Here is a 24,777-nt window from a genome sequence, read left to right as displayed (position 1 = left end):
TCTGGAGATCTTCAAGGCCCACCTGGATGCAACCCTGTCTACCATGCTTTAGGTGCCCCTGCTGAGCAGGGAGGTTGGACTAGATGATCTCCAGAGGTCCCTTCCAACCTTACTGATTCTATGATTCTATGATTAACCTGGAGGTGTATGAATAGCTCTTCAGGCCTCAGTGACTCCACTGAGCTCATTTTAGGTCCTCATTTATAGGCCTCTAATGCCATCTGAGATGTCCTCTGCCCTTGCCTGGAAAAATATGACGCAGGTTTTACAGGAGACTCACATCCTTCTGGTGCAGCAATTCGAAGCCAGATAGCAAACCCTAAGAAATCCCAAACGACCCTAAAGAACTATGGCAGAGAAATTGCATCAGATTTTAGGCATACATTGGATTGCAGTTGGAGCTCAAATATCAGCTTGAATGGAAATATCTATATTTAGCACCTAGATGCTGCAATCTCAGACCATGTTTGTTCACATCTCCTGCAACTGTTGTAAAAAAAAAATCTTCATTGCAATTATACCTTCTCTCATATGCACACACATATATACTCTGCATCCCTCTACCAAGCAAATCCAAGGTCTTGATAGCTGCTTTCCTGTTGAAAGAGAAAGCAATGACTCAGAGGAAGCTGTGTTTAACTTATTTAATTAGGGTACATAGACAAATAGGGCAAAGAAATCATCAGAAGGCATAAAGTCTCAATACACACACCAACACACAGTTCCCGGGAAGTCTTCCCTGGGAATTCAATTCTGTGGATTAATTGAAAACGCTTCTGCTTTTTTACTATTTACCTAAAAAAAAAAAAAAACAACAAAAAAAAAAAAAAAAAACCACTATACTTCAAAAAGCCGACAGTGTATTTTTTCTTCATAGAAAGTGTATTACTCACATACAGAGGGAAAAAAAATGTGAAAGATTACTTGCAACATCAAGTTATCTCCAGGGTAACAATATCCATTAGGAATATGGTGGAAATGCCATGAGGTGGAAATGCCACAGTAAAATGTACCTTGAGCCTCAATCCAGGTGAGAACCGTAATGCATGAAATCAATAGGACTTAGCCATCTGATTTGAGTTAGGACCATGCATTAGCGATGCTCTAACAGGAACTGAAGTAAACATCTGCTTAAGTGCTTTACTAAGTCACAGCCTGTTTGCCGTGGTTCGCAAACCACGCCACGCAGATCACTGCGGGCGCAGGTGAGCCCTCACTTTTGTTAAGGCACACACTCGCCCAGCTCAGTGGTCCTGAGAGACCAGCTCAGTGGTCCTGAGAGTGGTCCTCAGAGCAAGAGCCAACACTGCATGCCTGTCATCCCCCCACACCAATGCTCTCCCATGAAAGCCTTTCCTTTTCCTTATGAAAACAGATTAAAAAATCTCCCAAGGATACAAGAGAGAATCAGACAAAACTCAGCTGCCCAGCCCTGCCAGCCATACACACAAAAGTAACCTTCCATAGGTCATGACTTGGAAATCTACTTCTCGCACTTCCATTCACCTCAAGTCAGAGGTGGCTGCAGAGGCAAAATTATATACTATTTTTCTTGTTCAGTCTTCAATAACTGAAACGTAAAAGGTAACAGGTCAGGGGCCAAACCTACAGCACACTGAGCAATGCTCAGGTTCTCTGGATTTCAAGCCCATTAAGAATCTGTTCATTCAGTACCAAGGTTTGAGAGAGCAGCTTTCCATACAGAAGGATATATTTTTATAGCCTGACAGGCAGCTGTCTTCATGGGAGCCATAGGGCAGTTCAACAGAAAGGGGAGTGTGCTAGTCAAAGTGAGGGAGAAGATCAGAATTTACCATTACAGAGAGCAATCTCAGAGATGGAGGGATGAAAGAGTAGATCTTTTGAATACATTTTTGAAGAGTGGTTCAACTGGAAAATGTTACTTTCCTACCGCTCAGGATACCCAAAAGCATCTGTCACTGTATGTAAGTATATCTATGTGCGTATGTCAGATCTAAATGACACAGTTAGACACCATAATACCTTGACCTTGTTGTTGTGTTCAGTGTGAATATCCAAAGAAGCACTGTCTTAATGACACTGAAAATGAAAAATATTAGCTCAGGAAGTGTGGGTTAGACAAGTGGACAGTGAGGTGGATTGAGAACTGGCTGAAAGGCAGAGCTCAGAGGGTCGTCATCAGTGGCATGGAGTCTAGCTGGAGGCCTGTGGCTAGTGGAGTTCGCCAGGGCTTGAGCAGGGAGGCCGGACTAGATGATCTCCAGAGGTCCATTCCAACCTCAACCCATTCTGTGCTTCTGTGATTAAGAGAATATCAAACTCAAGACCTTCTATTACATTTCACTTTCAAAAGCAGAAAGTTAAAATCAAAACTCCTTCAGATACTTAAACTATTTCAAGCATTATAAAACCTACAAGCCTTAGAAAGGTCATTTAAACACAAGTGTTAAAGTGCACCGTAATTAAGAAGATACATATTTCCTCCTGTGGTGAATTGCATAAGTTAGAATAAACTCAGTAGCAATAAATCAGGCCAAATTTTGCTCTCAAGCCTAAGTAAAGTCTATTGTAATTAAGCATGGTCTATTTTCTGAAGTCAGTGGAGCTTTTCACATGTTTACCATTTGGCACACACTCACACATCTTGCCTCAAAACTGAATCACATTTCAATGAGGTTACTCCAGCCTCATTTGGGCTAGGTAAAGGTGGAATTTGCTAAGTAGAACCATTAATAATTCCAAGCCATTGTACTTGATCAAATTCTTCCATATTATCAATTCCCTCATCTAAGACTATCGATTTAATAAATTATATTTTTGCACCTGTTAAGAAATCTTGCTAATTATAAACGGCATTTGGATGCTAGTAACTCTGCCAGCATTTTTTCCCCTTGAACACAGCAAATTCTACAGCTTTTGACATTGTTCTATTTATTACTCTTACTACAATTCTTTATTATGCATATAGTGCCACTAAAATTAACAGATATTTATGAGATAAGGTGCAACCTATTCTTATTTAGGCTGGCAGAAAATAGCTCATATCATCCTGTGAAATAAGAGATTTAATATTAAATGGAATTTCAGGTCAAAATGTGAAGCCTCTATTCTCTCTTTGTTCACAGATACTGTTCAGAGGAGTGTATCAGTTCACCTGCAGATAGTAAGAGCCCACTCTTTACACCGGATTTTTGGGTTATACTGGAGTGGAGAGAGACAAAGGAGAAAGGAAGAAAAGGAGATAAGGAGGAAAGGATAGCTCTGAATTCAAACATTTTATTTTGAGTATAAAATACATGGCATATGATCAGTCTGGCAAAAAAAGCCCAACTCTGCAGCCACTGAAATACAACGCAGCATCGTGTCAGCGGGAGCACAATGTCAAATCCTGCGCCTACTGCCAGGTCCCAAAAGGTCCTCATTAGCAACAGCATATGGCTTGCAGACCAAAACACAGGATTTTCAGGAAATGCCACACACATGGGCATTCAGGCAAGGGAGAGCCCCAAATGCAAACTTCTCCCATTTACTGCCATAAATATTTTTCCATTTAAAAAACTAAGTATATTGCCTTAATTGCAGTGAGCCTTCTCAGCTAAATTCCTTTCCTACTACTAGATTCATGAAAAGATCTGAGTGAGATATGTAGTAATTAAAAATGAAGGAGACAAAATTGGTTAAGCATATTGCTTACTGTTAAGAAGTAATGGAGCAATTCAACCAGTTTGGACTTTACCAAAGAAGGCTCTTTGCCCGTGGCCTCCCCACTGCACCCACCTTTTCTCAGTGTATGTGCTATAACTTGAAGCTGCACAGTCAGGTGTGTGGAGAGAACATCTTAGCTGTGAAGCAGAGAAGACCTACAAAGTACTTTTTAGTACTCTTCAGTACTTTACCTTTAGGAGCAGTAAACATCTCCTTTTGCCCAGCCAAGATCCCTGCTGCACGTCTGACGTGCCTCTTTCTAGCAGCCCTTGCTACTGTGATATGCCGGTGTCAAAAATATGACTCTTCTCTAAACAAACACAAGCACAAAGGAAAGAAATGGGCAAATCATTGCTTTTTGCACAAGGCACACAGAGTCTGACACAACCATGCAGTAGCCCATAGGGAGGTCACCCTTCTCTGTGGGGGGGAGCCTTCAGCCTTGCTGTCTACACAACATGCAAAACAGCAAAACCACAGGCTGCCCCTTGGGCAAGGAGATAAGAAAAAAATGTGTAGAATTTCCTTCTGGACAGGGATGAAATATATAAATAAAGGGGCATTTTTTCACAGGGTATTGCAAGCAAACTACCATCCTGTGGAGCTTCTTCTGCCACCTAGGAAGGCCCATGTCAAGGATTGCTTCCTGGTGGTACATCATGAAACACCACAGTAATGCCGTACAGTATGCAGTACATCATACAACATCACAAGTATCTGCCATGCAAGGTTCCTTCTTTCTCTCTATCTCCCATCTTCACGGGAAAGATTTGGAGGGGAAGGTAGCAGGAGAGGAAGACAGGTCATTGGTTAATATCTATGCTGCTCTCTATTCATGGCAAGAAAAAGGCAAAAAAAAAAAGCCATCTAATACTCAGATCATAAAATAGTCAAAATATTATAGTCTTTTCTCTGCTTAACCTCATGAACAGTCCTCAGAGAAGCCTGTCTTCTCTGCAGGTAAGTTTTGCCCAATATGCTTTTGAAGACCCCCAAAAGGTCTGAATCCTAACATACATTTCCAAGTCTGCAGCCATTTCAGGAAGTGCCAGCAGTCACTCTCAGCGGGTAACAGTCAGCTGGGCACTGCAGGGAGGCACACACTTCAAACCGCAGCATAGCACAGAGATATCCAGCCTAATTTTAAATGGGTTCATTTGGGGAAAAAAAAAGAAAAAAGAAAAAAAAGAAAAAAAAAAAGAAAAAAAGCAGTAAAACACAACTTCCTGAAAATCTGCACATCTCAAGACACCAGCTGAGCTCTGGTTCCAGTGAAGCTCCTGAGTTAATACATTTTTAGCAGTTTCAAGTATCTCTGCACTTACTGAAGACCACAGTCTAGACATATTTACAGAGATGATTTGAGATATTTAACATATTGTTATATCATATTTTGAATTCTAGCTCAGGCACAATTTAAAGGGAATGACTGCTGAGCATTTGGAAGTGCAAGAGGTTCACACAGTATTCTCAGGATCCAAAATTAATGACAGCCTGCAAGTCACTTCTATTTTCAAGAGCAGTAAAGACCAATATTGGATATTCTCAAGTGGTGGGAGCTGCTGAACAGATGAAAACAACTGCAAACACTACATCATGAAGACAGCTGTGGTGGCAAATGTGTTCCAAAAAAACCACATTCTCACCCAGATTCCTCTATTTTCACTGTGTCCTAACTGCCACTGAAAACCACTGAGGACTGTGCCAACTTAAGGTAGAAAAAAAAAATCCTAGGTGCTAATGCTGCTTTAAAAATGCAGCCCTTTTTTAAGGGTAGGGACACAGACAGCTATCTCTCAGGACTACTAGATCTCATCCAAAACTTCTAAAGACAACAGATCTCTGAAGCAGGACATTGTGCTACCTGTGGTGATCGTCCTGTGATCACCCAGCTCTGCAGGCTGACGTACTGGAAGAGACACCTAAGAGAGTCCAAGGCTCCACCAAATGCCAGGAGTGAGCCCAAGTGCCAGGCTCCTTCTGGCCACAGGGCAGGACCTACAAGACGTAGCACAATCTGAACAAGTTCGTAGAATGACCAGAAAGACTCAAGGGATATTACATACTTGCAGTACTTCTGGAGAGGCCTTGGGATGAAAAAATACTAGGTCTATGAGAAAAGGAAAAGAATACATCTCTAAAAGCCATTAATTATTTTATAAGATATGTACACAACCCCTGGCAAAGTCTATACTATAAATCTTGCTCTGCACACAGTCTGCTGAGAACATGCGTTGTAACAGCCCCAAATACACAACTCTTCACTTTTCCCTCAGCTATAGTAATTTTTACTTTTAGCTTAGGATGTCCTTGGTCCAGTTGCCAATGTTGCCAGACGAGACAAAAGCCACCCCCCAGGGAACATGAGAAGTCAGGAAGGAGCTGTCTGTTCTCTGCAGGATTCCTCACCGACAACAGACCCCTGGGGGGGAAGTCTAAAGAGCTGGAGTGCAATCACTTTCAAAAGCTGCCTCTCCCGGTATATCCCACCCACTGACGAATGGGCTGTCAGGAGAACTGTACTCTCATTCAAATATTTTGCAGCAAAAACCAGCATGTTTGGCCAAATGGGAGAGATGTCCCCCACACATTCCTAGAGTGATTGACTGTTTTTGATGGAATCATGTTTTCAACCTTAAAGAAAGGATCGGTTCCTCTTAAAACAAAGGCAAAAGACCTTAAGATGCTAAAACTAAAGACTTTTGCCATCAGAATATAGCCAGACATCTTCTGAAGCCAGACTCTCTACTATGGGGTTGGGGGGGGGAAGAAAAAGATAAAACTACACTAACTCTTTGCTGCACTCCCAAGAGCCTAGAGCATTGACACTGAAGGGCTCAGTAGAAAGAGTTGACTATTTAATTTCTTCTTGAGCCAGCTGAGTTGCCACAAGACTTGCAGAAATACTACAAGAAGGAGATGCATCTGCTGAGATTAGTCTTTTGGTGTATTTAGCAGAAGGCTATATTTTTGTATACAATATCACAGCCAATCTCCTGGGAAAAGTTTTCTCCTTGTCTAACAGGTGGCCAAATGTGAGAAACCCAGAAACTCATCTGTTGTTATTAAACAGTTGAATTTTAACTGAAATTGATTTAAGACCAGAGAAGGACACACATATGAGTAGAGATGAAAAAGTAATTGCACCACTTCTTGAAAAGTGCAGCAGAAAGGATAGATGTAATGCTGCTGGACCCTAAGCCTCAAAAGGTTAAAAAAGAAATAGTCAATATCAGAAAAAATTAATTTTGGCCATACACCTTGGGGTACACAAAAAGTGGTTGTGCAGCAGAAGGGTATAATACTATCTGCTCTTTTATAGTGAAGACAGCAAAAGCATCAGACTTAAAATACAGCAAGAGAAAAAAAAAGAGAAAAAATGCAATAGGAGGGATAATGAATAGAATTGAACAGATGAGCAACTAGCTGGAATAGCTGTGGACTTTGATCACTGGATGTGACCAAAGTGATGAAGTGAATCCAGCCCAGGGTCAGCCAAGGATATGGCTATTATAGCTATTTTGATGGAGGGTGAACTAAGGGATCACTTGAGTTGATTCTCAGCTCTCTAGTTTTGCAATTGAACAATGAATCCTAAGGATAAACAGAGAACCCACATGTAAAACCTCAGCAGCTAAGCACAAGTACCAGGAATGACAGAGGCAGCTTCTTAGATAACTCTTGCAAGCAGTCAGAAATCTTCTGGTCATCATCAGTGTTATGGAAAACATTTATGGGCTCTAGGCTGGAACACATGCAGTAATGAAATGAACAATAAACCTTTAGAGGAGAAGTGTCAGAAGTGAATAAAAACTCACCTCTTCTACAGTAAAAATGAAAGAACTTTGCCTTTATCCAGCTTGGCAGATACAATAATTTATAGCTCATGATACAAATTGCTGACAAAGTAAAGCTGCTAGGATCGGTCTTGAAGAGAATTGCTAGAGCAAGGAAGTGTGATAGGAAACAGCATTCAGCTTGGGAAGCTAAAAGAGAGTGAGGGAACAGTTCAAATACGTTTGCAGAGCAGTTGTTTATTTACGTTTCCAGATGCAAAAAAGAAATATTTCAGCACACAAAAAAAAGGGACCAAGTGACACGAGAACACTCCAAGTTGTTAAAAAATATACCCCTCTAAAAGCCTAAAATGAAAAAAGCTTCATCATGGAAATAACTCAGGCAAATAAGGTATTTATCATTACCTATGCATTCTGCTGATTAGACAAATAATGCTGGCATCCTCAGGTACCAAGCATGCAAACACCATGCCAGTGTGATGGTAGCTAGAATTAAACTTACAGTATGGCAGCTCAAGACAAGCAACCACAGCTCTTCAGAGGATGTTGCAGTGGACATGGCTTGACTGTGAGTTAGCATACAAGGATTCCTACCACAGATATTAGTGAGTTATACAACTACCCTGCAGAGACAGTCCCTGCTCCACAGCTCTGAGGCAAGGGGAAGGGCTGGAGGGGAAAAAAAGACCCAGGAGTGAAGGACTAATTCAGGGACGTTCAGGATATCACTGATAGAGCTAAGGAGATCCATATCACCTGAGTCACAACCCACTAGTCCCTCCACGGGACTTTGCCGGTGTCAGTGCCATAAGGATAAACAACACAAACAGCTAGGTTTGTAAAATGAAAAGTGCCAACATACTGCATTCCTTCCCTTTCACGGGGTCGGGTAATCCAGAGCATTCCACTGACGGATTCGGGACAGCCACCCTCCATCTGGAGCCACTGCTGTCGCACTCTGTGTACTCGAAGTGGTAATCTGTCTGCAAACAATCACAAAGAGTTTCAGTTTCATCATAACATTTGCATATTAAGCTCATTAATCAAGACTGGGATTAGCAAGCTCAGTTATAATTAAACCAGAAAGGAAGTATTTGGCACAGAACATACTGTGAGACACTCTCCCTGCTTTGAGGATCATCCTCTAGCATCGCAGAGCAAGCACAAAGCACACTGGGTGCCATGCAGCACACATGCTAAGGTGGGATTTGCAAAAGCTCCGTGGAGAGAGGCACAAATTCCAATAGAATTTTTCTCCCTAGTCTCTTCAGGAAGGATTAATCCCAAACAGTGAGCTACTGCGGTATCTGGTCACTATCTGGCCTACACTAGCCCCTTAGGCTTCTTCCATGGTCAATGGAGCAAGCTACCTCCAGGCCACAAGTCATCCCATGCTGAGTCAGAGGCCTAAGACAGTGGGATGTATCACCTTCCTCTCTGCACTGATATCAGAGGAAGCCCATACAAGTCAGGTGAGATGATCTCCTTACTAGGATACTGCTGAAAATACCATGCAGGGTCAGCTCTGAGGAGTACCCCAAGGCAGAACAATGGTGTGAGGAGAGACCATTCCCATACTCTTTTTGACTTAGATAAGGCCTTGAGTGGTCTGAGGAAGAAGCATTAAGAATTTCCTAGCATTAGCTAGGACAGAACCTTAGCTATTGATTTTATTAACAACGTTGATTCAGATCCTAGATACAGTCTAGATTTGCACCTTTTTTAGTTTTGACTTTGTAGCTTTGTTTCCACATTCATAACCTTTCAAATTCATTTAATCTCTGATTTGTTCAGAATAAACCTGAGGAACTTCTCATTTTTGAACTGGTCAGGTATCAAGAAAGACTTAGGGTTAAACTGGCAGAATTGGTGTATACTTTTCTTCAGAAGAAACAGACGTACACTAAAATGATATATTCTGGCAAGCTCCATAAGGTGTCTCCACATGGGATAGGCCACTTTCAGCTGTATTTGCATTCAAGAGAGGGTGGCCATAGGACTATTTCAGACATCTGCAGCAGCAGGGATGAGCAGATAATCCACATCTTTGAAACACTTCCTTCTCTCCACTGGCTACAAAGGGAGACAAGCCACATAGTTTGGATGGAGATTTCTCCATTTTCTCAGGCAAACTCCACCACCAGAGTAACAGCTCCCCATGCTCATCCCTGATAACACTGTATGGCCCTGCCTGACCCATAAAAGTAACACAGAAAATTGTGGGCATGAGGAAAAATGGGATTAGAGCTTCAGCTAGGGGCTTAGAGGATTGCTTGGCTTTAGGGCAGACCTGGTGGACCCATGAGGCAAACCTCACAGTTTGGTGTTCCTTCCATTTTACCTGGCTTCCCCTGGCAGCAAGTCACAGTGGGGTAAGGTAGTGTTGGTGACAGCAGCCCGAAGCAGCCCAGGGCACAAGCATGGCCACACCTTGCAGGAGAGCTGCTCCTCAGCTAAGGTATCTCACTCTCACTGCGGCAAAACCCATCCGAGAGGCAGCACAAATCAGCTTTCCTAAAGATCTGCACTGCTGTGACTGCAGGCATCAGTCCCTAAACCATGCTGCCCTAGAGAAGCAGGTCCTCCGTACACATTAGGATTATTCTGTGGGTAATTTTTCCCTGTTCTTTTTATGACCTCTTGCTGTTGTGACAGCCCACACAGTGGAGGAAAAGATGGGGGAATCAAGTGGATAAAGACAGAACCATGTTGGCTTTTGAACAGATTAGTTCAGCCCCACAAATATTCAGCTGACTTGCAAGGAGAAGACTTGAAATTCTCCTCTTGTTCACTTATAGAAAAAGAAATGATGTGGAAATTACTATTTCTTCTACTGTTAGAAGAGCTTTCCAGAGATCTCTTGCTGTTAATAAAGGTCTTCCTGAACATTATTACAGCCTTTGGTATTTTACATCAAATTGCAAATAAAATTCTGATTGCTCTGGAGTTAATAATTTTATGGTTCAATAAATATATTTGTGGCCCAACTAACAGTTGTGTTTGAAACACAACTAACAGTACACTGGAAAGGAAAAATATTTGTCTCAAAAATAAAGTAAAGCATAAGAAAATACTATCAAATCCAGAGCTACAAGTGAAATATGTTACAGCATACTCTCAAGACTATGAATTTACTCAATTAACATTTGCATTTTCCCCTTTTCATCTTTTATGTAATCCTCAAGGAACAGCAAAAACAATCTATAATCACCTGCTTATTGAAACCTGCCTATAAGGCAACCAGAATACAGAAATCACAGATCTGTAATACATCCATCTCATAGTTCTTAGCACATAAGAAAAAAAAAAATCTATTAAATTAAATATCCAAAACCAAAGTAAAGCAAAGAAAAGGATATTGAAAACCTCTGAATCTGACTCACATTCAGACATCCTCTTCTTTTGATTTCATATCAGGTCAACAAAACTATCAACAGCTGTTTGGTGTCAGCCATCCAGGTCACTGTCTCGGCAACGCTCTCCAAACACACCTCCAAGATGTTCACCCAGCACGCAACCCCTTTGCAGCAAAGCAAGGGCCAGCAGGAGGGTAGGGAGAGGAATCTCAGACATGGCGCAGATGGGAGGGGAACTGTGCCATAGAGTACTGTGCAGTGAAGAAACATCCTGAGTTGCATTATCAGAATGTCATTTTACAACTAGAGATTCAAAACTCAGGTGAGTTGCAAAAATGATTAAGAAAAATGTTTTTCTGCTCTCCTTTCAAATTCAAGTGGAAAAGTTAGGTCAGTATCTCTCCCCTTCTCTCCGCAGAAACCTTTAGCTGGTCAGATGTGGTTTCCAGGAGAGATGGAACCAACAGATGTCCTTCCCTCTGGCCACTTACTCCTGTCTGTGGCTAGCCATGTCCACAGAGGAGCCTCAAGAGTCACAGGGGAGGTTATGCAGCATAACTAAGTTCTTAAGTGGGCTCTTTTCATGAGTTTTGCCTCAACCATGCTCAGTTCCCTCATGGAAGAGATGGATTATTTTCTGTAATCTATCACGCTTTCATCCTAACTGTATGTCCAAATATCACTCCAAGGACTATGTTCTTCTTCTGATAATTAACTGTAATCGACATTGCAAATGAAATTCTGTACTTGATTACACATGCGTAGCTCAAAACTCTCCACCAGCCACCATCACCACCACCTTCTCTCCTGTGCTATAGCTTTACCAACAAACAACCATTAAGGGAAGGGTTGTATCTCTATTTTAAAATCAAGACGTTATCTCCACTGCAGTTAAAGGCATGACAGCAGCTCACAGCTTTAGCTGCACCACTGGCCAACTTTAAACTAGCCAGTTTGGCTACTTATAGCAGGTCAGCTGTAACTGCACTGAGCTCGGGCTCGCCTAAATGATCCAGCATCCTGAGTAGGTTTTGCAGCCATGATGACACTGTTCTCAGGACCCAGACAAGCTCTGATATATCCACACAAGCTGGATCTATGCCTTGATTGCAGCACAGGCATAACCACAAAGCCAACATGATGTATGTGAGCACTGGAGATCACCCATTAACACTGGCTTACCAGGCTCAGAGTCTCTAATCTGCCCCAGCAATTTGAACTTCCAAATATAGTAGGTTGATGGAGGAGCCTTCACCATGTCATGGGACTCCTACAACTCTTCTGTATCTCATTGAAAAATGCAATTCCATTATTTTGTGATTTTGTCTTCTCCCTGATTGAATTGCCTAAGAAATTTCTTCATGCAACAGTTTTCTGAAATGAATTTTAAGGCTATTTATCACTTGTTGCCAGCTCTTACACACCTTTTTCCTGTAATGTTTTTTTCCCTGCTATCATCCAGGCATATAGTATCTTTAAATTTGGCCACGATCTGTTTTTATTTTAGTTGTAGGTCTGACTCGTTTCATTACTTTTCTGGGATTAGCCTTAATGTTCTAAAATGTCCCTTCCCCAGTTCAGCTGTCATTTCCTACGGTATTTTTTTATTGCTCAAAATTCCTAAGTTTTGGCAGGATTGCTTTGAATTTCAGGCCCAAAGAGTAATTTTCTGTAGGAAAGTGTCTCTCAAAACCAACCAATAATACCCTGTATAGAGTTCAGTCCGAAAAAAAGAAAAAAGAAAGAAAAGCAATTTTCTAAGTGGAAAATTGATATCATTCCAAGAAGCTGATCAGAATCAATGTATAGTCTCCAGTGTTAAATTTAAAATGAATGGTTAATAGTATCCTGAAAAAACAAGAACAGGCAAGTGTGTTTGTTTTCCTTATGCTGAATTTTGCCTAATTCTTCTAGGAGAATTACTTAAATCACAGCTGTGCAGCTATGTAAAGCTGCTATAAGAAACTCCCTGATGTTCACACGTTCTCTTCGAAGGACACCGTGCACCAGCAGAAAAGCAGCCCTCAGGCATCACCCAATGTCAGTGCTGCGTGCTTACCCTTGAGAGAGCAAAGACCCTGCTGGTCACAGGGAAGGGGGAGGAAAAGACAGCAGGACGTGTGCAGTGTGCTGGGTTAGAAAGCATGGATATCATCTGGGAGACCCAGGCTGTCCCCCACTTGCACTCTCCATGCAGACCTGTTCCCATTCCCACTCTTTACTCAGACAGGAGCTGCCTCTATCCCTTTCCACTTCATCAGAATTGATGAGAAAGAGGGAAAAAGCTCTTGCGGGCAGCTCCTGGTGCACCGAAAACCTGATCCTGGAAGAGGCCAGGAGCGATAAAGGTTTCCCAGATCTGTTAGGAAATATAATGTAATGCAATATAATAGCAAGAGTCTTGCAATTTAACAGCTTGCTCTGCTCATGTTGCCTTCCAACCATAGACATCGTAGAGCCAAAAAGAAAGAAAAAAGAAGCTTCCACTTCCACCCTACCTGCCTCAGTGTTACCAAATAACAATTCCTGGGAGTACTGTCATTTATTCCTTCCGTGAATTTGCACTGCTTGTCCCAGCAATACTTTTGCTTAGCTTAACTGGATTAACTGCACACAATGCTATTAAAAGATATTGTTTGCCAAAAGGGGCATCCATAATCTTTAGAGACCTATGTGCTATCTGTATTTGCATGTGCAATAGGGATTAGCTGTGCATTAAAAAAAAAAAAAGGCACAAAGAAAATGCCTCTTTAAAGAAAGAATGGAGTCAGGAGGAGACAAGAAGGGAGTTCAACCTCATCGAGCACTCTTGTGACCCCCTGACTAATCACACTGAAAGGGAGAAAACACTGTCATTTCCCTGGCACACTGAGGTGTGATATCCCAAAGGACTGGACATCAGACATGAAAATCTCTCTGCGTGCTGGGTCCGAGCAGCTCCTGCAGCTGTATTTCCCGTGTTTGGCCTCCTTAGCACTGCTGCATTCAGAGAGAGAGCTTTCAACACGCCAGAACTATCCCTGTGCTTTCGAGAGCTGCTTGTCACTCACTTCTCCTAATTCCTGGGCTTTGAAAGAGAAGATGCGAGTTCCCATTTCTCATTAGTTCGAGGCTTCCAGCCCATCCTCTTCCTTTATTGCACTCATTATTTCTAATTATATCCTCTGGCATCAGTAAATACTCCTGCTCCCTCTCCTGCTCCTATCATCCAGAGCCCACGAGTGAGCAGCACACCAATCTGTCAGCGGTGCTCTGCCACACTATTCACCCAGGCTTAACGCCCAGTTGTAAGCTTCCCCTGAACATGAGCGCATTCCTCTTTAACCTCCTTTGAAATTACTTATATTAGGGCTTTTCAGCTGAAAACTTGAGCTGAGCTATTCATTATTTCCATCTTTATTCCTAAATCCAAAACCGTTTTGTACAATATGCAAAAAGTTATTTATGCGTATTCTTTCAATTTCTCTTTCCTGACTCCTAATTTCTTTATGCCTTTTCAGCAGTGAGAAACCCAGACCTAACTGCATTACTTAGAACCCTATAAGGCAGCTGCAGATATCCACACTCTCAGAAAAATCAGGCTATTTGCATCTTGAGCCTAATTCAAGCACCAGATTTCAGCCACCAGAAGCTGAGGATGAAATGCTGGCAGAGCCATCTGTAAATTAAAGATGAACCAAAAAGAGATTTACTGAATAAAAGCCACAATTCAGCAAAAAATGTATCATCAATATTTGTTAGGAATCAAAATAAATGACATTTCAGGTAAGTTTTTTATATAACCTTTTCAAGTATAACTTCCAGGAATCCAACCCAAACACGTTAAAGTGAATGGCGAGTCCTAGGCCAGGGAGCAGTGTGATCTGCAGTGGGTAGACCTCTGCAGATTGATAGGGTAAGCTAAGAGAGCCATAAACAGCTCTGGTGGCAGGAGGACAGAGACAATCCTTATCAATGTTTAGAAATAAAGACCTGACAGAAAATGGATGAACATTTTGTCCCTGCTGAAATGAGAAAACCACTGAGTTTTCACATCAACAAGGCCAAAGGACTGTCCTCACCCATGGCTGACATGTTGCAACCTACACATCTGCAGAGGCACTGAATTTCACCTGATTCACCTCTTTCACAACACTTACAGATCACAGCCATCTGGCCCTCAGGAGGAAAATGATATGATCTGCCTTCACCCGACCACAGGTGGACTTCATCTTGCTAAGTGCACAGCAGAGTTCAACTGCTAGGATGATGATTGGCGGGAAGGGGGAGTACGCTTCCCACTCATCTCAAATATCTAAAATCGTACTCATTTCCCTGTCCAGTGCTGGAGGAGCTGGTGGTGACTTGCTTCAATGTATACATAACTGTACAAACATCTCCAGTTAGGTGGGACAACCCTTCTCGGGGTGTCTCTTCACCCACCCATGACATGCTGGGCTGCCACTTCAATTTTGCATGTATTGGTGCAGTCCAACTCCTGGTCCAACGGCACCCACACCTTCACTGAGCCTCCTAGAAATGCTTGTTACAAAAATAATGTGTTAATACTGTCACAGATTTTTAAAGCAAGAAATGACAGGGCTGGAAGGTTATGTAAGCAGCCGTCTAGTCAATCATCTTGTCCACCATACCTAAAGCATTCCTGGCAGAAATTTGCTTAACTTCTCATGAAACCTCCCGTGATGGATGTTACACAGCTTCCTAGGGTAACTGGCTAGATAAAATGATGCTAATGTGCATGGACAACTCATCAAGCAGTTAATGAAGCAGTTATCATCATCAAGAAAGCTGAGTACAAGAGCTGGGAACAAAATGTGTGAGTGAGGGCTTTACTTGTTGAAAAACGCAGTCTGAAAGGAAGGTGTTACCGCTTAGACACCCAAACAAATCCTGTGAGCGTGGCTGGCACTGGATGCTGGCCATATCTCTCCAAAAAGTTGCATTTACTATATTCTGGACATGGTTCGCTACAGACAATTCATCCCCATACAACACACCACCACAAGCATGGAATTTCAGGGCTATACGCTGAGCAGGGTCATCTTCTGGCCTTCAGCCACCCTAGCTCTTGCTGGAACAAGTGAAGTAAGTTTTCGTGGGCCTCAGTGGGCACCAGATGGGGTCAGACACAATTATTTTACAGTGGAGACGATGTTCTTTTTAACTGTGACATTTCTCCAGCCTTTACCAAATTCCTTTCAGCAGCAGTCCAGTAATGACTCTTACCATTATCTTATTTTTCGTTTCAGTGTCCATTTTCAGCCTAAAAAGATCAGGTCAGCCTGTAACCCTTTCACTGTGAGAAATTTATTTTCCTTTTAAATAAAACTTCAAAAACTATGTGAAGCACTAGCCAAGCCATCTTTGAAAATATTTGAGATTATTTATTTTTGCAACCTGGAGAGAAAAGTAGTGTTTAGTAAAGCAGTCGCTCTTTCATCTGGTTTCATCTGCTGCCCAGTTAAGTCAATAAAAGACATCCATTGACTCCAAAGGACTATGGGATGAATCACCATTCAAGTTTTCATCACCTTAAGTATTAGATAGCAGAAGATGGCATTACCATCCTTGCAAATAAACCCCTAAAGAAAGTGAAAGACTTTCAATATCTTATGATCATCCCATTAAATTTAATGAGTGGTGATACTCACCATACAGATTTCTACAGGTTGGTGCAAAATGTTCTGGAAAACGTTATTATTTTCAGCCAGAAAAACTGTAAGTGTGTAAGTTTCTTCAATAATAGTTTAAAAAGTTAAGAAGATTTAGGGGGGAGTTTACCTCCCCCAACCTACATGTTTCTCCTCCACTTTAGTGCCTGCACTAAAACTTGTGCTTTGAAGAACTGGATCCATCAGAAAAGCAACTTTCCCTTTAATAGTTTTCAGCTAGAACAGCTCCCTGATATGATTCAGTACACAGCTGTGCAAATGCTAGTGCAGACATAAAGAAGAAAGTGGCAAAGAGCGGCCAAGGTAGAAGGATGGAGAGGGGAAGAAGACCAGGGAACAGCGCTGACTTCATGGCTGTATGGTTAGACTGGCTTACAGAGGCTGGCACTTTGATCCTGATCTCACCTCCATCAGCTTTCACAGCTGTGTCAGTCAAGAGACTTTACTGGACTTACTGTCAATTTATATTTTTGGGTTAAAAGAACATTTTATTTGCTTATATTTGGAAAAAATATATTTTTTTAAAAAAATAAAAAAGTTAAAAAGTTGTAAAAAAAAAAAAAAAAGTGTAACAGGGAGACAGAAATTTGATGAACACCACATGATGTAGGTAAGCATTATTTTAAACCTTGGCAGCAGGCTGGGGATTTGCTATCTGAAAGGTTAATGAATTGCTACTGCAGGGCCAAATGCTTATCTAGAGGCTGATCCTGCACACTGTGAAGCACTAGGGTGCTTCTTCACTCACTAGAGTGGAGAATTTCTTTTTTGAAGACTCACAACTTGAGTGGAAGGGGCTAGAGCTCAGGCACAGAGGAAGAAGTTACATCTTAGGCACAGACAGGATAGAGACCCAGGATGAACGATTAAAGGCAGATTCACCCTTTTTCATACTGCTTGGATTGCAAGCAGTGTAAGAATACGCAAAAGAAGAGAAAAAGCCAAAGAAGAAATATCTCATACATGCGATAGAGCATCATCTGTGACTTCTTTATTCTTCCTAACATTAAATCTAGATTTCTCACCCTTCTTCTGTGACACGGGGCTGCCTCTTGTTCCTAAACACGCCTGAGGATTGTATCCCTCAAACAGCAAAATACCAGGAAACAGCAGCAAAATGCCTGGTCCAGTAACACAGAAATTGCTGAAGCTTCAGGCCTTATGGAGTTCCTCATTTTGGCCTCCCTCAAACACCACAGAACAGCTCAATGAATATGGAAATTAAGATGGTCTCTAGGGATACACATCTCCAGAGGCAGGCAATAAAATTTCCAAATGCATATTCTGGTTCACAGCAAAAAAACCTTACAAATCTTCACCAAAGAGAGACTTTTAAAGGCCAATCAGGCCTTAAAAATAGAGATTTAAACAATGAGCTTGTATTTTGACTGCACCTTTGACAAAACACTGAATCTTATCTTACTATTTTCCTTCCTGCTTCACAGAACGCAACTCCCAGGAAACCTATCAGCGAGAAACTCATAGATGACTATATATGCTTTTTAATATCCTAAGCTCCAAAATACCTTTTCCTAAGGGAGAAAGTAGGAGTTAGACCCTGCTCCATTGACTACCCATAGCTTGACTTGGATAGGTTTGAAGCTGCAAGAACGAGGCTTGTAGACACATCTCAGTTAAAGCATGTGAGAAGGAGTTAGTAAACAAAGCTCTGTAAGAATAGTAGATCTCAAATCTCCTTGCAAAAAGGAGGAGTTGGCTTCTCTTAAATCCACAGGCAGGTTAATTTTGACCAGTAGCATGAGTCATCCTTCCTGTGTACTGCTGGCTTGCTGTGGAGTCCCAGGGAATGCCCTTCCCCATCTACTCCACAAGGGAATCCCCACTTTACACACTGGAGATAATACACTTCTCTGCAATACACTTCTTAGAATTTAATTTAGAGAGCCAGACCATATTTTCAAGTGCCTTACCTAAAGCCAAATTATAGGAAAAGTCAGGAATAAAATCCAGGAGTTGAGTTCTTGCTCCCAGTCCTGCATCTTAAACAGATAATACTTCTCAATCTACAGGTAAGGAAAAAAGAATAGAATGCAGTCCTAAAATAACTAATACCATTCTTTAGTGTTTCATCCATTGTTTGCATAGCTTCAGAAGGATGAAAGTCTTGGAATACTTATTTTATCTACATATAACACTCTGAAATAGACCATTTCTATGAGCCTCCAACAGGACACTTTCCATCGGGTAAGCGCTTGTAAAAATAACATATTATTCTTCCATGTCTTGTGACTCTGACAAGGAATTCCATGCATGAGAAAAGCATGAGAGCCATCAAATGTCCACCAGAAAGAGGGCGTAATCTGTCAAATGGTATAGCATACCAGCATATAGCATACAGCAAAAGTATTCCCCACCACTTCCCCACTAATACATCTTTGTCATCTTTCATACAAGACACCTCTCAAGACCTAAGAGATATTCCCTGCACCCATTCACGTTTGGTCTCCATCACCCACGGCTATGAAGAATGGTGCTAGGTAACATCACTGGGGTATGTTAGTTTTACAATGGGATGCCAATCAAGTAAGAGTGAATCAAGCAGCAGGAAAACCAGTTAAGCAACACAGCTTTCAGGTGGCACCTACTGACCAAATTAGATTTGGAGAGTTCTACTTTCCTATCAGAAAACTTCTTATAATGCCCACTCCCAAATCCCCTAAAACTTCACCAAACTATTTAGCTGAAAGTTAACTGTCTCAAGAGTGACACAACTTTCTCAAATCACAAATAAATTTAAATGGTAGTATGAAACCACGTGGCAAGTTTCCAACAACATAGATAGAATAGAAATAAGAGAGACATTCAATACTCAAAGCTTCCGCTGGGAGGAAAGTCTGCTAGATATAATCAATTAATTCATTGTAATAAAGAGCACTGTAACCTGCTATCGATCATTTTTGTCCTATGCTTTGTATTGGATATATTTCTAATATATGCATGCGTCAAGGGGACTGGAACGAGTATTACTCAGACAGTCTTTTAATTGGCTTTTTTAATTACAAATCATCTGATTACTTTATTAATAAGTAAAGGACTTGTTAATGATCTGATGATATTTTATTTATGATTGTTGGAAGTGTATTTAGTTTAATGTGAACTAAATACAAACAAATAGACACCTTTAAATAGTGTGTGGGTGTATACACACCTGTGTGTTCATATGCGCACACAGGAATAATTTTGTCATCATTTAACGTAGAGGATCCATCTCTCCTCAGCTATTAAAATTTGGTAGAGATCCTTGGTCTTCAGCAGAGCTGCACTGACTTATGCCAGCTGACACTCAAGCTTCTTCTTTGTCTTTTAATAGAAAGATGAAAGATCATTAAAGCTAACAACGGGTTCTCAGATGAAATATAGTATACCATGCCTGTGCGCTGTCAAATTTCCTGAACGTGCAGCCAGAGTCTCAATAATTTGTCTCCACTTGCAAAGTCTTCTGGCAATGCCAGCTAATTAGGTGCTGCAGAATTAACTTTCATCTTCCACCTGTGTGCTGGTGACTAATTGCATTCACAGAACCAGCTGGAAACCAATTTTAAGCAAGGCAGCAAATCCCAGCATGAGGAGGCTCTTTAAGGAGTTTGGCAGGACAGGGTTCCACCAGGCTCTTCTCCCACCGGCAAGGCCCACCAGGATGTGAATGGCAAGAGCAGAGTATGGACTTGATGGCTTTCTCTCTCCTGGAATAAAAAGCCACTCTGAGGCTGAAAGTACTCTCTTCTGCAGTGCATCCCTTCTCTTCCCAGGTACTTTTATGCTGTTATATATCACCTAAAAGCTGATGCTCTGGGAAAAACATTAACATTAAATATAAACATAGGCATTATAACAAAAGCTACTTGTTCTTTTCTCTGAATTATAGATCCAATGCCTATGCTAACCTGGCCTCATGCTTCCCTTTAAATGCTGCAGCCTGCCTTTCACTCTGGAACCCCAACAGATACACACATATTTTATAAATGGAAACACAAGCTTGTTAGACTTCAGTTTCCTTTCCTCCGCCCTGACACTGAATGTCAGATACCCTCACAAAGGATTACAAGTGTGTTGGCCCTGAAGGTCTGCAGAGCTTTATGAATAGTATCCTGATGGACATCAAGGGAAAAAAAACTCATAGCAGTATTGCAACCACCCATTCCTACCAGCTCAAGTGCTTAAGTATGTGCTTAACCTGAGACACATACAGATACTTTGACACTGCTGAGATAAAAAAGCAATTCTGAAGATAAGTGTGTGCTGGCGGTCACCAGCTGAACGACACCTTAACCTGGCCTGGGACAAGGGCATGTCTTTGGAGATCTGAAAGTGATGCAGTCTGCCAGAATACAGGAGGGCAAAAACACAACTCTGGACAAGGCAGAAAATCATTTAGACGTGCAGATAAACTGGGAGTGAAGCAAAACGCAGCATGCGGGTCTTCCCCTTCCTTTGAAGGCAGCAACCTAAAGCTCCAGCTAGAACAGCTGCAGTAGTACTTTCCTGCAAACCCCTCATAATCACTTTTCCCTCTTTCATTATTTCTATTTTATATTTATATGCAAAACTCCCATGGGAAAAAGTTATAAAGGATTTGGACAGAGATCCTCCTCAGCAAGCAGAAGAGCCATATCAAACCGAGAAAACAATTTACTTCTCTTGAGGTGGTGGCAACTTTCTTCCCTCCCTATCAATATTCAAGACATCAATGAGAATTTTCCAGCCTTGTGTCCTTGCCAAGCCAGACCAGTCTCAGCCCCCAGCAGGAAGCAAGTGCTAGACATCCCATCTTGTCCTCGTCCCCTTCATCGCCCCTGAGGATCGCAGCTAACACGCGTGCTCGCAAACAGCTCACATCTGCACCTGGCAGAAACAATAGCTCAGGAACAGTGTTTACTCCCAGTTCCTCCTTCATGCAGGAACAGAGTTAAAAATCCAATACTTGTCAAAAAAAAAAAAAAAAAAAAAAAAAAAAGTTCAGTGAGTCTAGGCTCTAAATAGAAACAAGACCACAGTGACCGTCACAGCAGAGCACAGGAAGAGTTGCATAGGCTTGACCACATGCAGAGCTAAAGTGGGTGTTATGCTTGTTCCTGGTATTGAAGAATTTGCATACAATTTTCCCCGATTTTATCAGGTATTTTCCCTCTGTAAGAGCAGCAGGATAGGCATTATTTATTCTAGATCAAAGTCAGAAAAAAATTCCTTGTTTTACAAGGATTTACAAGACGGCAGGCTAGTTCTGTTTTGCTGTTTCACAGTGACCAGCGATAGCTGGACTAGATGTCCTTGCTGCGTCTCAGGTTGTCGGGGACAGGTGGGGAAGGAGGTGCAGCACTGTCTGTGGGGCTAACACCCTAACACTTACAGGAATCAATCCGAAAAAGCATTGAAGGCAAAATTCAACGCAAAATAGTAATTATAAGAAAAACATGAAACTATCCCTGTCCTCACATCTGGAGCATCATCTGCATTGAGGTGCATGTTCAATGAAAAACAGAAGCGTATGCCTAAATTAACCTCCATTCAGCAAAGGATTTCTCAGACTGCTTAAAGTTAAGCATCTGAGCTCTTAACCAGCTCACCACACACACACTGATATACAACTAGCTTGCTGCAAGTTCATTTCCTAAAGAGGAACCCTCTGCATCGGTTTGTGTTCCTATTGTTATTGGAAAATATGAAATTTTGAAGCAATAGCTGTGCCATGCCCTAATATCTGAAAAGAGTGAGAACAGCTCTGATGTCAATACCTGCTCTGTGCTGTTCTTCTCATCTAGTTCTGCAATTTTAAATGACAGCCCATGAAAAATCTTCTATTTCAGTTTTTAGTTTATATCTGCTTCCTTCAGTATTTACAGAGTATCAGAGCAAACCTCAGCCTGCCCAAGCTGAGCAGATTTTCTGTTGGATCCCATTCAGCTCCTACTGGGTAGGATGAAGAGACACTTTGATGAAGCACCAGCTGCCGCTGAGCCTCTGGATGGGAAATTCACTCCCAGAGACAGCTGGTCACCTCGCACAGTCCCCCAGCACCTCACCTGCACTACTGATGGCCATGCCACAGCAGCCTGACTTCAGCTTTTCAGGGCTACCCATATACCATATCCACACACAGCCCTGCACCGTGACATCCAGTGAGTGCCCTGCTCCAATGTTACTTCCAAGCTGCTTCTTGGAGCAGATCCCACAGTGGCAGTAATAAGAAAACCTTAGCAGAGCTCCAAAAAGTGGCAAAATAGGAGCATTTGGCCCCATAGCTGCAGCTTTGCAAAGCTGGCCTGATAATTCATCTGTCTTTTTGCCAAGAAAAGCTCATCACGTAAAAGCAGGGCCATGTACTCAGCCAGTTAGGCAGCTAGCACTGCTAAATGTGCTTTTACTATGCAAACGGGCTTCCTCCCTTCGAGGCCGAGGGATACTGTTCAAAGGCACTTGACATGCAGGTCCTTACACCAGCCTCTCATATGTATCATCTGTCTTATGGCAACCAGCGTAACGGAGCCAGCCCAAGGTCAGTGCAATCTATATGTAATAAATAAATAAATAAATAAATAATACTCTGAAAGGCAATGCGTATATAAAAGAGCTGATTTTTGGGTACTATTAACTCTGCATTTCTTAAGACTAATGGTTTCCGCAGCATCTTCCACAGATCACACCGCATTTTTCAAGTGCTAAGTAAGCCTCGATATTCAAGGAAGGTCACGTGAGAATGAAGCCATGTTATATGGGTGTCAGATGTTTGTACCTTGGTTTGGGACTGCCGTGCTCAACTGAACACATTCTTAATGGCTCTGAAAATCAGAATTAAGCACAGACATATTATAATCATGTTTCAATTTTTCTATGCAAAGTGTAGCTATTTTAACAGCATCAAATTTTCCCCCAGTTAGGAATCTACAAGTTAGCTGCCTTACATGAGTCACCTGTTACACCCCCCTTCTCACTCCATGGAGAAAGACTGGACATCCTGAGGACAGGCCATTTCACTTCAGGTAGGTGTCCACTATCTAACACTATTTAGGATGAACCCATGGGGATGTAAAACTCATTCATTACGAAGACTAGAAGGAGGCAAGAATGGAGGACTGCTTGGGCTGTGGGTTGTTTTCTTTTTTTCCTCAGTTGAAAAGGAAAACGTGGTATTTCAGGCTGAAATAGTAATGTAAGCTTCTCCAGCTAAAAGCACACTTGCAAAAATGCATTAGAAAACAACATTTTCGATGCAGAAGATTTTCAAATTGCAGCAGAACATTTCTTTCTAAGAAAACTTGGTGGACATTTTTCTCTCATTTGAAACTCTGAGGACTGAAATTTTGTCAGGACTCAAAATACAACCATGTAGTTATCACTAAGGTGCAGACACAACCTGTAACGCACTTCCGCTGATGGGCTACGTGGGGAGACGACAGCCAAAGCTTTAGCATGTCGGATGCCGATACAATCAGCACTGATTTAGCCCAGCATAACACACAATATACAGATAATCTGCATCAATGTGATTTAAAGGCAGCATTCAGGGAGACTCCATATCGGAGCAGGTAGAGCTGTGGCCCTGTAAATTCGGTCAAAGTCATCCAATGCCTTTCCAGCCTTAACTAACAAATTATCATCTGTCAAACAGCAAACAATTGTCTATCTAAAGCTTGGTATGCCCTGCCATAATTCAGTGTTCGTAACGAATTGTCATAATTAGGCTGCTCATCTCTACTACAGCAAATCAATAGACAACTATGCTTCGCTAGGCGCAGAAATACAAAAAATAATTATGAATCCTACACCACTGGCTGAGTATTTTGCACACATATGCGCACACGCAGAACCTAGTTTAGCAAATATAAATTACAGCCTTTATCAGCCTGATACCTCAGGCAAGACTGGCAAATCCAACACGAGAGAAGGCAAAAATCAGCTAATCTCCTGCGGTGCTCCTGTTGAAAAACAGCTTTATAACCATGGAGTTCACAGACAGAAGGAATAAAGTGCTAAATCCTCCCCCAGCAATCCCAGCTACGCTGCTCCCTGATTCACCGTAGCCTCTGTGTTGGCCTCTAAAAAAGATCCGTGGCCCACTTTGAAGCCATTTTGCTTTTTTAAGCTTTCACCTCCAGCCAACATAAAAGTTTCGTAACACCACAACTTAAATGCAGATGCAATTTTTAGAAATGCACAAAGACGGAGAGATAGCAAAAGTTATGTGCTGGCAGTTTCTCTTGAAGGCAGTGTGGCTGAGTCCCTTTCCAAAACAGCGATTCCCCTCTA

At 41.8% G+C, this 24,777-nt stretch overlaps 1 protein-coding gene across 1 annotated transcript in view; it reads right to left on the bottom strand.

Moving 5' to 3' along the window:
- The window catches only part of ELAPOR2 (endosome-lysosome associated apoptosis and autophagy regulator family member 2), a 103,395-nt gene that overhangs the window by 43,771 nt on the left and 34,847 nt on the right, over positions 1-24,777 (bottom strand). The window contains exon 2 of the mRNA XM_062597293.1: positions 8,347-8,467. The gene's annotated coding sequence lies outside the window, so the exon portion shown is untranslated. The remainder of the gene's footprint in view (positions 1-8,346; positions 8,468-24,777) is intronic.

Source organism: Rhea pennata, chromosome 1 (genome assembly GCF_028389875.1).
Source record: "Rhea pennata isolate bPtePen1 chromosome 1, bPtePen1.pri, whole genome shotgun sequence".
Taxonomy (NCBI): domain Eukaryota; kingdom Metazoa; phylum Chordata; class Aves; order Rheiformes; family Rheidae; genus Rhea; species Rhea pennata.
Note: the sequence above shows the minus strand (reverse complement) of the source record. Positions and strands in the feature narration are given on the sequence as shown.